This window comes from Astyanax mexicanus, chromosome 2 (assembly GCF_023375975.1).
Source record: "Astyanax mexicanus isolate ESR-SI-001 chromosome 2, AstMex3_surface, whole genome shotgun sequence".
Lineage (NCBI taxonomy): Eukaryota > Metazoa > Chordata > Actinopteri > Characiformes > Acestrorhamphidae > Astyanax > Astyanax mexicanus.
Genome location: NC_064409.1, coordinates 31638495 through 31656191, shown reverse-complemented (window position 1 = coordinate 31656191; position 17697 = coordinate 31638495). Strand labels below are relative to the sequence as shown.

Sequence of the window (17697 nt, the reverse complement as noted above, 5' to 3'; positions counted from 1 at the left end):
AGAAAGTCATGTCTATGTCTCTCTCTCTCTCTCTCTCTATATATATATATATATATATATATATATATATACGTACTAGATTTTGAAGTATCGCTGTGAGTATTTGATTACATTTAGCAACAAGAGCAACAACTCTAAAGTCATATTCTCATTCCAATTTTGTTTGTAAATTTTGTATTATTTTTAACATCATTATTTTTTTGACATTATAAGTGTCTTTGCTAGGGTCCTATTATTTCTGCAATGCAGAAAACACAAACGGAATTGAGGAATACAACCGGATTCAGATATAAACACACAATACACAAAAAATACACAGAATTACAAAATGTAGCCTTTTGCTGGAATTCCGACCTTTATCACTGAGAACCAGATTAATGTTTAGACATCATACACACATCATATAAAACCACATAACCTACTAATCTAACCAGCACAGTAACATCATTCTGTTATCAAACACCAGCCATTAATTCAGCTCAGACAACAGTTAGCATCGCCAGTTAGCCATTAGCAAAGCCAATTAGCCATTAGCATTGCCAGTTATTGTGGATCTGCCAGTTCTGACTTTATATAAAAAGTCTCTGGGCAAATAATTTAAATGAACAGATGTATAGTAAAACCAGTGACTGTATTGACTAAAATAATATAGAACATCCTTTTTTTGGTTGGAAAATTTCGTTTTATTTGGACTTCTCAATGTTAAGCATTTTAAGCAGGGCTCATATATTTTATTATTACACAGCAACATATTTTAGCGATTAATGTACAGAAATTTAGAGTGTAGTTACTCTTTAATACATATTTAAGTAGTCTAGAATCTTCTGAAAATAACCTCTGGCATGTGTGTCTTCTATAATAGTTTTGGAATTTTTCAGTGAATAAAGATACATCTATAATAAATACAGCATATGTTACTGACTGGAGTTTTTAAATCGATTTAGGTTATCCATTCATTCATTTGCCCTTAGCTAAAATTCAATTTAATTTTACAGTTTAAAATACTTGATGATTGCAATTAAATGGGATTAATTTACATTAATTAATCATAGGGCATGTAATTAATTCAATAATCTTTTTAATTGCCTGACAGCACTATTAAAAATCTATGTGCCGAAAAACTACAAAAATCGAAAACAGAAAAAAACAGAATTTCATAGGGGCCTACTTTGCTTTTTTTTTTACTTTTCTGAACATTTTAGTGACTGTACTATAGTACCATTTTAAAGCATTTAAATGAAAGCATTGATATGAAATACAGCCTCCACACAGTGTCGTTAGTGTGTTACCCTTGTGAAAAGGAAGTATACTTAGGAGCATTAAACAATATGTTCAAATTAGGTAAAGAATACTAAACTACTAAACTACTACTGCTCTGTATTTCCATAAAAGGTATTTAAAGGTATTAAGCAATTCTTTACATTATACGTTACGTTGATAGAAAAAAATATATAGTGGCATTAAATACTGCTTAAAGTGCACTTTAGAGTTTTTTTCCCTCAATATGTGCATCAATATGCAGTACATTTACAATATACTGCAAGTGTATTAAAAAGGTTTTTTTAAAAACACATATTAAATCTACTTGAAAAAAACAAACACTCAAAAGCACATTTTAATGGTTTTATGTTGTGTTTAAATATAACTTAATTACAACTGAAATATACTGAAGTTGCCACAAGTTGTTCCAAAATAGTGCTTTTAGTATTTATTTTAGTACATATTTTAAATTTAAAAGTATGTACTTTTCCAATTTAAGTATACTATTTTAATATATACTTTAATACACTTTTCTATTACAAAGAGGTAGTTTTAAAATTCTGTAACAATTATGCCTCTAAATAAACAGTGAGAGAAGATTTATCCGCCATGTACTACAGCTGTCAAAAACATAAAACATCATATTTTGGTTTAATATTGCTGATATTTGCTGTGATACTTAAATATCCAAATGGATCAGTAAACCAACTGCATTAGTAGAGTAACTGTGTGGGGCTGATGTGATTTTTTTTGAAGGGACACACTCACACATCCCTGCAGGCACGTTACAGTACTAGACGTCATCCTGAAGATTGTTTTTTTTTTTTCATCAACATTTAAACTGAAATTAACGTCTATTGCCGTTGGTGGCCAGCTGGGTATTACACCAAGTTTCAGCCATAAAAACTTGGTTATCTGTAAAGGGGTGGGATATATTATCCAGCAAATAAACTGTCAGTTCTTTTAATTGTTAGGTTATTAGCAGTAAAACTAGCAAGTGTAAGGATGTGGGATACTTTGACAAGAGCCTTCATGTTGACAAGATAACTGGTACAAAATGGCAGACAGGTCTTGTTGGCTTTTCCTGGTGTGCAGTGGTCAGTGCTCCAAGAAAGGACAATCGGTGAACCAGGGGAAACAGACACCCACCTCACAACTTACACGACCTAAAGGATCGGCTGTTAATGTCTTGGTGTCAGAGACAGTAGAACACATTCAGAGATCTTGTGCAGTCCACGCTTTAACAGGTCAGAGTTGTTTAGCTCTTAAGGTGGTTTTAATGTATGGCTGATTGGCTTATGTATATATCTTGAAAAAATTCTAATGCACATATCTATCCTCATGATATGAATATTTAGTCTTGTCTGGTGCCTTCAATGGATAGTTCTTTGTGTCTTTGAGGTCAGGTCCCCATCTTTAACATATTGTTTAATCATTTGTGATCATTAGGTGTATAGACTTGCTCTGAATTGTGTTTTGCTGTTAAGAAAGAGGCTTACTGAAAAAGAAGTCCCTGTTTTGAATGCATTCACAGCTTTTACGTTAATTATACAAAAACACATGATAGACGTTTTGTACTGGAACTTGTTAACCAATGGTAAGACCTAGAATTTCTTGCCACTTCAGTGCTTCAGAAATGCAGTCTTTCAGCAGCACAGATGTGTGCGTCACCAACTCATGAAACAACAAAAGTAATTACATAAATTAGATGTTTTGTTCTGTGTTCCAGTGCTTTTTATTTCATGGCACCTTGTACCTTCTGACACATTTTCTTTTGACAATTAGAAAGATTTATTCAAGCTGCTTGAATTCCACATTACTGTGCAAAAGACTCTCATGAGTATTTCACCTCATCAGTGGCTTTTGTACATATTTTTTATACCTTTTATACAAAGGTATTAATATTTTAAAAATTTGCTTACTTATTATAAAAAATTTAGCTTTGAATAGGATCACCCTTATATTTCCATGTTTCTACATATACAAGCACTATCTGGACAAATATACTGGGACATTGCTTATTTCGAGAAAACCACAATAGTTACACTATTCAGACAAATGTTTTGGGAAACCTGCTCATTCAAAAAAAAGACAATACACTATTTGCACACATGTATGGCAACTTCACATTTTGTATTATTTTTTAAACAGGTCAAGGTCATGTCATGTCATATTCTCTTTGCATCAATGTGTGTATATTTCTATTTTTCAAAATCAAATCATATAAATAAGCTGACGTATAGACTCTCTGTTTTTCTGGTCTGATATTTGCTATTATACTTTGTTCAAATGTCTAAATGGAATGGTAAATCAAATAAACCATTTACCATAAATTGAAAGCTCATCAAAAAGGTCAAGCATAAAGATCTGTGCCACTTTGACAAGGGTCAAACTGTAATATGTCACAGTATGCGTTTCTGATTCACAGTAGGAATACGTCTACATACTGTGACATATTACAGTGTGTGTATATATATATTATATATATATATATATATACACACACGCACTGAACACTGAATGCATGCTCATTCAGAGAAGAATAATGGTGATAGGCTGTCTGATAGAGGCACTATTTAAACACTATATGGACAGAAGTTTTGTTACACCTGCTCATTCAGAGAATTTGTAAGTAAAATATTTGTATAATTTTAAACAATGTCTGACAATGTTTACATATATTTATTAAAATCAGCACATATAAATATCCAAGCTGTGATACAGTCTTCATACAGCAAAAACATATTTATGTTTCATAGGGCTGCTTTTCACTGATCTAAATTTCCAAATGTATAAATGGATTAGTAAACCAATATTTATTTATGAAGTTTTTTTGTGCTTTTGCTTTAAGGGAGCCCACAGGTATATCTTTGCACCAATCTTAACAATTAAAACTCCTTTAGTTAACGTCTTTTTTTTTACCTAATTACAATGGCATGATGTTAAGTCAGTTCTTAAAGTTAAGGTGTTGAAAGCAGGAAAATGCTGATCTGTGCCAGGGTCAGATTGTGATGACATGAAGCCTGGGTCGTGAGGCTGGGTTGGAATACATATAACTAAATGTTTGGACACACCTTTTCTCATTCAATGTGTTTTCTCTTTTTTATGATTTTTTTAAATTGCAAATTTAATACTGGAGACATTAAAACTATACAGGAACACGCATGGAATTATACTGTCAATAAAAATAATGTTAAACAAAAAACAAAGCAGGATATGTTTTAGATTCTTCTAAGTAGCTACATTTAATTTTGAGGACAGATCTGCACACTCTTGGCATTTTAATCTCAGTGTCTTCATGAGGGAGAGCCACCTGGAACAGTTTTCTCAGCATCTTGAAGGACTTTCTGGAGGTGCTGAACAATAGCTGCTGCTTTTCCTTCATGCTGTGAAGCTCCAGCTCATCCCAAATGACCTCAAATCACCATCTCAGGAATACAAACACTTTTTCTTGTTGACAACATAATTACATACGTGTCCCTCAATTGTTTGCATGTCTTTAATTAAATAAAAAATAAAGAAAACACTGAATGAGAATGTGTTCAAACAGTAAATATCCCAGTGTTAAATCAACACTACACTGATTTCAGACACAACAATAAACAGACTAATTTGATATAAACCTGGCTAACAAACAACAGGCTATAAGGAACCAGAAGTGTCTCTTCCATGAACCCTTCTTCACATAACAACCCACGCCTGATGTTCTCCACTGCAGGTGCTGGAACAGTCCTGCCCTGCCCAGGCAGTGCTGCTCCTGCTCCCCTCAGACAGAGCTCTACAGCGGGTGGAGAAGCTCTGAATGGATGGAGCTGGGTGTGTTGGAGCAGAAGCAGCACTAAAAACACACATTGGCTTTAAATTAAATGAAACACACAGCAGTGCTAAAAGTTTCCCCCTGGTTCCCGCGTTTCTCTGTTTCAGAGGAGGCTGGGGGGATCGTACCTGCGCGCTCCCGGGGACTAGTCCATGGAATCCTCCAGAGGCTGGCCGGTCTTCTGCCGCGAGGTTCTGCTCATAGTCCGGCAGGTCAGGGGCGCATGGCCGCGGTCACATCGCTCTCAGTGCGGAAACACGCGGTTATCCAGCGGAGGAGCTCGCAGTCCGACACGGGCGCGCTTCTTCCCCTCAGCGGTGTGTGTGTGCGTGTGTGTGCGCGCGCGGGAGCAGCCCTGAAGATCTGAGCTCAGACTGAGGGTCACGCTGCTGCTGTTGGGGAACAGATCCTGAAGCGGTGATGTTCTCGGTTAGACTCCAGCCCCTGCCTGCCTGCCTACCTGCCCACCAATGATACACACACACACACACACACACACTCAGCTCTTTAGAACTTCTGTCTGCGCGAGGCACAGCCCTTGTGAAAAAAAAATGTATACTTAAATTATGCTGAATTAGGTCGTGTTATTTTGAAACCACTCATTTGTACCTAATTACTACTTGTTTGTAATTAAAATAATATAGATTTGCGTTTAATTTATACTAAGTATACAGCTCTGGAAAAAAAATTAAAGACAGTTTAAAAATCAGTTTATCTGATTTTGCTATGTATAGGTATATGTTTCAGTAAAATGAGCATTGTTGTTTTATTCTATGAACTACTGACAACCTTTCTCCCAAATTCCAACTAAAAATATTGTCATTTAGAGCATTTATTTGCCGAAAATGAGAAATGTCTGAAAAAAAAGAAGATGCAGAGCTTTCAGACCACAAAAAAATGCAAAGAAAACAAGTTCATATTCATAAAATTTTAAGAGTTCAGAAATCAATATTTGGTGGAATAATAACCCTCTTTTTTAATCACAGTTTTCATGCATCTGGCATCTTGGCACGTTCTTCTCCACCAGTCTTATACACTGCTTTTGGATAAATTTATGCCACTCCTGGTGCAAAAATTCAAGCAGTTCAGCTTGGTTTGATGGCTTGTGATCATCCATCCTCCTCTTGATTATATTTCAGAGGTTTTCAATTTGGTAAAATCAAAGAAACTCATAATTTTTAAGTGGTCTCTTATTTTTGTCCAGAGCTGTACTAGTCATATGCCAGCTGGCATTTCAACATTGAATCAGCATTGAATCAACGTTGAATCAATGTTGATGTTATGGTTGAAGCAACATTGTATTTGGTGTTGATTTTGAAAAGTGAATCAACGTTGATATGGCGACATTGTTTCAGTGTTGTACGTTCAACCTTTAATGAACCATAGCTCACACTCAGGATCCTCAAAATTTTATGAAAGTGGAAATACTGTGTGCCATAATTAAAAGTTTACAATTTTATTTTTATTCTCTCTCTCTCTCTCTCTCTCTCTCTCTCTCTCTCTCTCTAAATATACATCTCTGAGAAGTAGGAGCTGTACACCTGCAAAAAGCGTACCTAAATAACTACACATAGCTAAATCTAAAAAAAATAACAACAATAAAATTCCATCACAAAGCTGAGTATGGTGATGAAATGTAAAATTCTAATTTGAAAAGCAAAAGGTTGAAGACATTATATTGTTTCAATGTTGTTTTAACATCAAGCTTTAATGAAGGACATAAACACAGGTGTAGCTCCATACTTCAACTTAAACTTGGAAACACTAAATGTGTCAGCAGCTGTGTGTGTGTTACACACCTTTTTCTATAATATAAACTCCCTCTATCACTAGTAAACCGAACAACACTTCTCCCATACATGTAAAGTCATACTTTGTTGCAGCATCACACACTATGAAGAAAACATGGATCCCTAGCTCTGGAACAAAAACATGTCAGTGGAGTTATTGTACTCGGAGTGATGTGGAGAGAAAAGGCCATCTACAAACTCCTGAGAGAGCAAGGCACGTTGGGCTTACTCCAAGCACAGTTCCAGCTGCTGATGACAAGCAGCACAATCCGGGATTCAAACCAGCAATCTTCAAATCACAGAGGCAGAGTAGAACACTCAGAGCCTGTTTTTATTTTTTTCAGTAACACTTTCATATGGGGATTTTTTTCATTCTACCAGATCGCAAAGGTGTTCTGTTGAATTATGATCTGTTAACTGAGGTGGTCACTAAAATAATTACTATGTTCAGGAAACTAGAATTTTGAAGATGGGTAAAGTATTATCTTGAGAGAATGCAGACAGTCAGCATCACTTAATTTTGGAAGGCTTTAGCTTTCTGTTTTTGGCCGACTGAAGTGCATGAAACTTTATACTATCTTTTGCTGTGTGCCAATCCTCCTTAGGGATGGGTATGTTTTCTGAAATGTCCTATTTTACTGGGTATTTATCCATTATAGTGTGAGTTAATTTAGTTAATCAATCTTTCAGCTTGTTTAGCCTGACCCTTTTCATTAAAAATGCTCTCTACACGCTGTTCTTGAGATTATTTGAAGGTCATATAAAATTTGGAAATCTGTAGAGACAGACTTTGCAGAAAGTTGGTGAATTCTGTGCACTCTATGCTCCTCAGCGTCAGCAGACCCCGCTCAGTTATTTTACTTTGTTACAGTACCACTGACAGTTGACTGCGGAATATTTAGTAGTGAGTAGTGAAATTTCACAACTGGACTTGTTGCACAGGTGGAAGCCTATCATGATACCATGCTAAAATTGGTTGGTGCGGCGCAGTGGATAACAACACTTCCACCACCACACCACTACAACACCACTACACGCTAGTGACCTACCAAATCATATGGGAGACATGTAGGGTTCAATTCCCGGTCTGGGTGACTAACACTGCATTGGTTCACCTCTGTAATAGGAATAACCTTGTAAGTCACTTTGGATAAAAGTGTCAGCTAAATGCCAGAAAAATGTAAAAAAACAAAAAACAGTCATTGCGAAATTTACTGAGCTGCTGAGATCATGCCAGTCTGCATGTATAGGTGATTGGTTTTTGTACACCTGTGGCCATGGAAGTGATTGTAATCTGAGATCAATATTTTGGATGGGTGAGCTGATTATTGGGTGTAAGTGTATGATGCACAATGGCTGCGTCCAGAAACCCCAAAAGTGTCTCCTAATATTTACATATGCAACCTTCATCAGTCGCTAATCAGGCTGTACTTTGATGCTTGATATGCTTGTCAAAGTTATGATCTCTAGAATTTGGAATTGTTTTTATTGATTTCTCGTTTTTATTTTTGTATGCGGAGCTCTATCCATAAGCTGTGATTGGCTGGGCAGTATCCGGCATGTGCTGAAAGTGAGCGTTATGATTGGCTCAGTTCATCGGTAGTCAACATCCTAACTAAAAGGGATCAGCTGTCCCATTTCCCCAATTACAGCTCCTTCCCTCCATTCCTCCTCCTCCTCTCCTCTCCTCGATTCCTACACCTTCTTTCGGGGTAGGAGAGGAGGAGTAGGAAATGAGGAGTAGGAGAGGAGGAGTAGGAAAGGAGGAGTAGGAGAGGAGCAGTAGGAAAGGAGAAGTAGGAGAGGAGCAGTAGGATAGGAAAGGAGGAGTAGGAGAGAAGGAGTAGGAAATGAGGAGTAGGAGAGGAGGAGTAGAAAAGGAGGAGTAGGAAAGGAGGAGTAGGAAAAGTTTCTGGACGCAGCCAATGTCTTTATCCCCTTAAAGTAGCGTTATGTGAGAATTTGCATTTTTTTACTCTTTGGCTCCCCCTTCTGTCAGGAAGTGGAATTTGCATTTTGAACCACTCCTCAAGAATTATACACTATTGCCATTTTAACGTATGAACTCCGGACAATGTCTGAAGAACCAGGTTCAGACATCATCCAGTTACCCTTTCAAACATTTAGGATACAGCTGAATATTTAGGTGCCCAGTGCAGATTTATGCATGGTCCAACACCTGTGTAGCGCATGCAGTAGACATCACAAAGAGCCTGTGTTTTTATACATGGCATTAACGTCTCAATATAAGTGACCAGGCAGCATTAAATTCTAATTTATAATAATACCTTTTTAAAATAATATTCTACAAAATAATAATAATAATAATAATAATAATAATAATTTATAATATATTTTTTATAAATGTATACAAAATAAATTCTATTCACTCATGGGCTCACACAGACATTAGCTAGACATTTTAATAAAGGGCTGGAATGATTAAGCCTGGGTAATATCTGTTTCAACTGATTCAGACATTTTCGCTCACATATACAGAAGAGTCACTGAAAGTAAAAGAGATATATCAACTGAAATAGAGTAATATTACAGGATTTTACTCAAATACAACTTATAAACTCTTGTTGTCTTCACAAGTGTTACCTGCCCCCTTCAGTGTGCCAAGCATGTAATAGCAACTACAAAGATAATGTTCTCTCTCCAACAGGCCAGTGTAACAATGATTCTGGTGTACTTTTATATTTAAGACCAAACTGTTTTAAGATCTATTTAGCAATTGAACATGTGGAAGTGGTTGAAATTGAAAACTTGGAATAGATGGAATAGATATAAATCAACAATCAAAATGATGGTTTTATCTGACACCTCTTATAACAGTTTATTTTGTCCTATTTTATCAAACACAGTTAATCCAATGTTGTCTAATTTACATTAAAAAAATATAGAAATGGGACAGGACAAATAAGATGACATAAGAATCATTGCAGACAAACCAAGTCTCCCTGAAGCTGCGGGAGTCTCCCGCATTTCGGTAGTGGCTCCCTGATGCCTGCCAGTCACATATAATCTCCCGGAATTCAGATCCAGCGCCCCAAACGCGCACACAGGCGACAGACTTTTTTTCTCTAATCGCGTGTGGGAAGGAGAGAGAGGAAACAGAGAGGGTTCTAATTGGCCTGTTCTCTGCAAAGAGTCTGTGAGACAGCCAATCAGTTTTTAGTGTGGGCGGGCAGTGTTTTTCCCCCCTCCCGGACGGGATTTGTTCAGTGAGTGAGAGAAAGCAGATCATGGCGGAGGCAATATTAATAATTATTGTATTATGATATGAAATGTTTTTGATGTTGAGCGATTTTTTGTGATATTGTAACTGTCAGTTTTTGTCAAATAAAGGCTTCCCCCACCACCCCAACACCCCCCACCCAACACCCCCCCACCCCACCACCCCAACACCCCAGAAAAGCAGAGGTAGGGCAGAGGTAGGGCCTTCCAAAAAAAAAAAAAGATAAAATTAATTTCACCTCCGAATACTCTAAATTTAATTAAAAAAATTAAATTTTTTAAATGGATGTAACCTCCCTGAAATCAACTTTTGCAACTTGGGATGTCAGTCATTGCTATATATTGGGCAACATTTTGCCCCTATTGTTATGTAAACAGGGTTTGAGCGGTACATTTGTCAAAACTATTTGGAGGAAACCCCAAACTGTCTCCATGGCAAACGCATTGTAGAGAAAACTACAGGACAATGCATCTAAATTTCATAATTAATTTCCTCTCTCAGTTAAGGGAACTGCATCTTGTTTTATTTTTCACTAGAAGGTTTTTTAATCAGAAAGGCTGAAGGAAACATCAAGTTTATCCTATTATGTAGGCAATTGGTTCTAAACACACACAAACATTCCAGACTTTGTATGCAGTACATTTTTATATCATATCAGTACTCAACTATTCCTGCTGACGGGGTGTTAAATATGCATACAATACAACAGTAACGGTGTACAGTCTCCCATAAATTAGTGCTACACAACAGTAAAGGTTTTTTCCTCAAACTATTCATTATTTTTGTTCCGGTGGTGCCATCGTGTGGTCATGTTACAGATATACAAGGAACTCGCCCTTACTTTCAAAATAAGTCTTTCTGATTTACCCTTCCAAAATAAAGAGATTTTATAATTGACAACAATTTTGTTTAAATTAAGAATACTTTTAAGATAAGTTTAGAGATCTAAAGAAATTCAGAAATGATATTCATCTGACAAAAAAGACACAATAATTTTAAAGATTTTAAAGTGAATGATAACTGGAAACATTTCTATCAAACGGATCTATAAGCCTCTATGACACGATGTTGTTACACTATTCCATATTAATACGCATTTATTTATTTATTTGTTTATTTATTCATTTATATACTGATACAACGCAGGCATATCTACTTCAAATACCAACCACCCGTAAAAAGAGGGTCATAACTAATGCAAAAGAACAGCTGAGAGAATCGCAACTGAACAAAAAAATACTTAAAGCGCAAAGATGATTTCTTATGAATCTAAAACACAAAACGGAATATTAAACTCTCCATTCAATATTACATATTCTGTTTACAGACATTATTTGAATATATATATATATATATATATATATATATATATATATATATATATATAATAGTCCTTTCGTTCTAAAAAAATAATATTAATAAATATTATCTAAAAAAAATAAAAACAGTACATGAACTACTGAAAACATTCTCTAATATTGTGCTTCTTTTGTATTTTCACCTTTAAATATACACAAAAAGGTAGCACGGTTTGACAGGGTAGCACAACTCGAAAGAACACAGCTGTTCTGTGTGTGTGAGGCTCGCTTGTGTGTGTGTGTGTGTGTGTGTGTGTGAGAACCATGGACTGACTGTACATGGTGTGAACTCGCAGCTCTGCTGAACTTTTCACCTGGGGGCGGGGCTGCGCTCAGCGCGTGCAGCCGCTCTCTCCATTGAAATGATTAGGATGTGTTGTGCTGGTGGACACAGGGATTCTCCGGTCCGTTAACTCTGTTTACACGCCCTGAGACACGCGTAGTCCGCCATCATCGACTCGCTCTTCTAAAATACTTCATTTGAGCAGGTAAGATACATTTAGCCTTCTTTTCAGAAGCGGTCTGATGTAAATCTGTGAATAGTTCTGTTTACAGCGGATTTAATACTGTGATTCTCAACAAAACCAATCGTGAAACAGCGAATAGCTCCACGTAACGTCCAGGCATTGTTTTTGTTGTTGCAGCGTTTCTGTCGGTGGTTATGAGTCGTTCATATGAATCGACTCTTTTCCCGTTCTGTACATCTCATACGGAGTGGATTTTTTTTTTTTGGCTCGAAGACAAGAAGCCATGATAAACACAGCTGAATAGTTTCTCCATAAATGGTCAATATCTAAATGTAAACTTCCCCTCCCAGATCATTAATCTCACTTCAATACAGAGGTCAGCTGTACTGTCAGCTCAGTCCTGTAATTCTTCTTCCCTGTGGTCCACATTTCTGCTGGAATGTGTCTGCCACGTTTTTCTCAGTTCTCATATAGCAGATAACATTTTAATTAATCAAATACAGTCAAACTCAAGCTATGGTTAGAGTTTTTAAAGGGTCTTGTTTACCGTATTTTTCACACTATAAGGCACACTTAAAATCCTTGAATTTTCACAAAAATCGTCAGTGCCCCTTATGTATGAATTCTACAACTTAAGTTGTAAGGAGCACTACAGCCACTCAGTTGAAGTGTAGTGTTTGCCTAATTTTCAGCACTAAGACTGGAGCAGTATTAGCCTTAGCCACTAACCGTACTAAGTGCCAGCTTTTTCCACATTCAGAGATGAGTATTATCGGCCTGTAGCCTGCTCCTATCCCCGGCTAGCACTGCTGGAGCAGCATTAGCATTAGCCGCTAACCATGCTAAGCGCTAGCTCTTTTGCCATTCAGAGGTATTATCGGCCTGTAGCCTGCTGCTAACCCCAGCTAGCACTGCTGGAGCAGTATTAGCATCCCCCATTAACCGGGCATAAGAGCTAGCTCTTTTGCCATTCAGTGGTGAGTAAATTGGACAGTATTCTTCATGTTTACCATGTTAAAACAACCTACATGGGACGAACTGCTAGCCATTATCGCCCTGGTTTACTGGAACACTTAGGGTTTCCTCAGTGTACCACGGTCAGGCAGCATTAGCTGCTAACCACAGCTGTAGATAAACGTACTGTAAAAAAATACTGCAAATAAACAAAAGCGTATTACTCACCCAAATAAACAGTTTTCAGGAGAGAAATGTTTGTAGATTAACATCCAGTGCTTGTTTAACTTTAAAATATTTTTTTAAGGAATTCAGTTTACACCCAGCAGCAAGACCTGCTAAATTAGAAGGAAAACATGTTGACACCCCTGTACCTTACTAGTGTTGTGTAATGCGCCTTATAATCCGGTGCACCTTTTATAAAACATTGACATATTTCCGCTTAAAAGTTTGTGAAGAATTTTTGATATTTCTGCATAAATATGACTTACATATCAGATTTTCACACACGTCCTAAAAAAGCAAGGCGTGTATTATCCTCAATAAAGGACCAAGTATAATATTTTTGTTTTATTTGTTTAACTGGGTTCTCTTTATCTAATGTTATTCTTATGATGATTTAGGTCATATTTATGCAGAAATATAGAAAATTACAAAGGGCTACACAAACTTTTAGGTACTACTGTATTTTTTATCACAGAATAAAACATCTATAATTTTATAATGTACAGGATTTATGCATTAATTATATACATTTCATAGATAATTAAAGACATGTAATGACCACAAGTTGTAAAAGCTATGTATATGTCTGTGTGCATGTTAAGGAATGGTCACATTCAATTATATATACACTGCTCAAAAAAATAAAGGGAACATTCAAATAACACAATATAACTCCAAGTAAATCAAACTTCTGTGAAATTAAACTGTCCACTTAGGAAGCAACACTGATTGACAATCAATTTCACCTGCTGTTGTGCAAATGGAATAGACAACAGGTGGAAATTATTGGCAATTAGCAAGACACACTCAATAAAGGAGTGGTTCTGCAGGTGGGGACCACAGACCACTTCTCAGAACCTATGCTGTCTGGCTGATGTTTTGGTCAGTTTTGAATGTTGGTGGTGCTTTCACACTCGTGGTAGCATGAGACGGACTCTACAACCCACACAAGTGGCTCAGGTAGTGCAGCTCATCCAGGATGGCACATCAATGCGAGCTGTGGCAAGAAGGTTTGCTGTGTCTGTCAGCGTAGTGTCCAGAGGCTGGAGGCGCTACCAGGGGACAGGCCAGTACACCAGGAGACGTGGAGGAGGCCGTAGGAGGGCAACAACCCAGCAGCAGGACCGCTACCTCCGCCTTTGTGCAAGAAGGAACAGGAGGAGCACTGCCAGAGCCCTGCAAAATGACCTCCAGCAAGCCAAAAATGTGCATGTGTCTGCACAAACGGTTAGAAACCGACTCCATGAGGATGGTATGAGGGCCCGACGTCCACAGATGGGGGTTGTGCTCACAGCCCAACACCGTGCAGGACGCTTGGCATTTGCCATAGAACACCAGGATTGGCAAATTCGCCACTGGCGCCTTGTGCTCTTCACAGATGAAAGCAGGTTCACACTGAGCACATGACAGACGTGACAGAGTCTGGAGACGCCGTGGAGAGCGGTCTGCTGCCTGCAACATCCTTCAGCATGACCGGTTTGGCAGTGGGTCAGTAATGGTGTGGGGTGGCATTTCTTTGGAGGGCCGCACAGCCCTCCATGTGCTCACCAGAGGTAGCCTGACTGCCATTAAGTACCGAGATGAGATCCTTAGACCCCTTGTGAGACCATATGCTGGTGCGGTTGGCCCTGGGTTCCTCCTAATGCAGGACAATGCTAGACCTCATGTGGCTGGAGTGTGTCAGCAGTTCCTGCCAGATGAAGGCATTGAAGCTATGGACTGGCCCGCCCGTTCCCCAGACCTGAATCCGATTGAGCACATCTGGGACATCATGTCTCGCTCCATCCACCAACGTCACGTTGCACCACAGACTGTCCAGGAGTTGGCGGATGCTTTAGTCCAGGTCTGGGAGGAGATCCCTCAGGAGACCATCCGCCACCTCATCAGGAGCATGCCCAGGCGTTGTAGGGAGGTCATACAGGCACGTGTAGGCCACACACAATACTGAGCCTCATTTTGACTTGTTTTAAGGACATTACATTAAAGTTGGATCAGCCTGTAGTGTGTTTTTTCACTTTAATTTTGTGTGTGGCTCCAAATCCAGGCCTCCATTGGTTAATAAATTTGATTTCCATTGATGATTTTTGTGTGATTTTGTTGTCAGCACATTCAACTTTGTACAGAACAAAGTATTCAATGAGAATATTTAATTCATTCAGATCTAGGATGTGTTATTTGAGTGTTCCCTTTATTTTTTTGAGCAGTGTATATATATATATATATATATATATATATATATATATATATATATATATATATATATTAGGGGTGTCACGATTCTCTAAATCCTCGATTCGATTTCATTTTCGATTTGAGGGTCACGATTCGATTCTCGATTTTCTTGTTTTTTTTTCTTGTTATTATTTTATGCGTCATAAAATTTAAATAATATATTTATTATTATTATTATTATTATAAATATTATAAATATTATTATTATTATTTATTAAGATATATATGGTAATGCCATCTAGTGACTTTTTTTGGTAGCAACAGTGTGCACTATTAAAACAAGCAGTTTATCAGAGCTGTGTGTGGATGGCTTGTGAAACTGCTCACTTACATGAAGCTGCAGTTCTTCATCAAACCACTAGTCGGAGCTGCAGCAGCACAAGCCCCGCTCTCTTCACTCAGTCACTACTTCAGTACAGCCCAGCCACGGGCTACAGGGCTCAGCCAGTCCGTTTTTACTGTTTCTGTAAACAAATAAAGGTTTTAACCCCACTAACCGGATAATACAGCTCACTACAGTTCATCTTTCAGCCCAAGCAGCTAACAGCAGCAGGTTAGAACAGCCGACACGGAGTCACTGCTCGGATTACATTATAAACAGGTCAGTTAGCGCGCTGCTAACCTCAGGATGTTTATAACTACGGAGTTTAGTGGACACACCACGGCCGCCAGGTAAGTCTTTTAAAGGCTACTGAAGACTATTAAAGGCTATTAGAGGTTATTGAAAGCATTATTGGGGGGCAGAAATCAGTACAGGCTGGTTAGATAAGTGATGTGGTGAAACTGTGACTAGCGCTGTCACAGTGATGTTTATTAACGTCATTAAAACAGATTTTGTCAGGTATTGTCTTATAAATATTTACACACAACTTATATCTCTCCTAAAAAGCGTTTATTTTAGTCAGAAACACGCTTGTGTTTACTTTATCTGAGAGAAAGATGTTTTTTTAATTCAATGGAAAGCAACAGGTGTAGTCAATTATAAGTTTAAGATTTTTAATCCACCTCACTGTGATCTATAGTCAGTGTTCTCAAGTCACACTGACACACGCATTTCAGCGAGTTCACACGCTCTCACCTGCGCGCACCCACCCCTCCGTTAGATACAGATACAAAACCTGCGCGCCCAACCCCCGCCCCCCCTCCCCCGTTGGACAGATAAAAAACAGTGATCACACTCCCGCCGACACTCAAAACTTGAGAGCCCTGTCTATATTTCTATAAATCCGTTTTCAGTTTCTCCTCCGTGGTTGAAAGGCAGCTGTCTCTCACACAGCAGAACTGAGGGCGGGGCTGCGCTCATGCAGTGGCTCTCTCTATTTAAATGAATAGGATGTGCTGTGTTGGTGCCGCGCTATTTGCGTAGCGCGCGCGGGAGGGATCGTCGATCCTCCTTTTGACTTCGATACTCGAGACCATGACCTCATTTCGATTCGATTTCGATAAAATATCGAGATCGTGACACCCCTAATATATATATATATATATATATATAATGAAGCAAACCTGATTCATCACTTACCCCAGAGTATTGCACCTTAAAAATTGTATTGCACCTTAATAATGAAAACATGCCGTTAAATTGTTTATTTTTCTTGTTAAAGAATAATTAAGGTCACAATGTTTAATACTTCTTTCTGATTGATATGAACAGGTATATATTTAAAAATGAAAAAGCATCAAACAACAATGGCAAGTGGGCAGTCTAATAAGAATCCATATGTTCCTTTAAGGTAAGACTTAATTAAATATCTCACCTTTGAAACACAATAAAACATTAATCGAACACAGCTTGTTATGTGGCCACAATCTATTTGATTATTATATACCAGGTTAATTTCTTAGGTTGTCAGTAGTGCTGGGTGGTGCACCAGAGAGGTATGCATTTTTCACATACTGCTTAAGGCACTGCGGAAAGTTGTGTAAAACAGCACTGCCAAAGAAGAGTATACAGCTCACTAACTGACACTAGCTAGTTAGCATAACAAGCTAACACACTGGAGTGACAGTAGCTCAGCTCCGGAGAGTCAAACATTCTGTCCTACTTGAAGAAACATGAGAACAGCACTTTATCTGAGGAGGTCCTGTTGCTGCTTTTTGCAAAGCTAGTGTTTTTATCTGAGTAAAATTGAAAAACAACAGGAAGCAGCAGTTATTTATAAAGTTATTTAGGAAGCAGCAGTTATTTATAAAGTTATTTATAATCTTATTTGTTTTTTATGTTGCCTGCTAGGGAGGACTGCCTTGATGAACACACGCACATACTCAGATCATTGTTGAGAGACAGACTGAAGACAAAGTACCAAAACACAGCTTACTATGTTCCAATGAAGCTTTATTTATCCAAAAAAAA

At 37.8% G+C, this 17697-nt stretch overlaps 1 protein-coding gene across 2 annotated transcripts in view; it reads right to left on the bottom strand.

Moving 5' to 3' along the window:
• Positions 1–5532, bottom strand: part of LOC103023565 (chemokine-like protein TAFA-2) — an 81985-nt gene extending 76453 nt beyond the window's left edge. For both annotated transcript variants that reach the window (XM_015602945.3, XM_015602946.3), the window contains exon 1: positions 5206–5532. The gene's annotated coding sequence lies outside the window, so the exon portion shown is untranslated. The remainder of the gene's footprint in view (positions 1–5205) is intronic.
• Positions 5533–17697: the final 12165 nt, after the last annotated feature.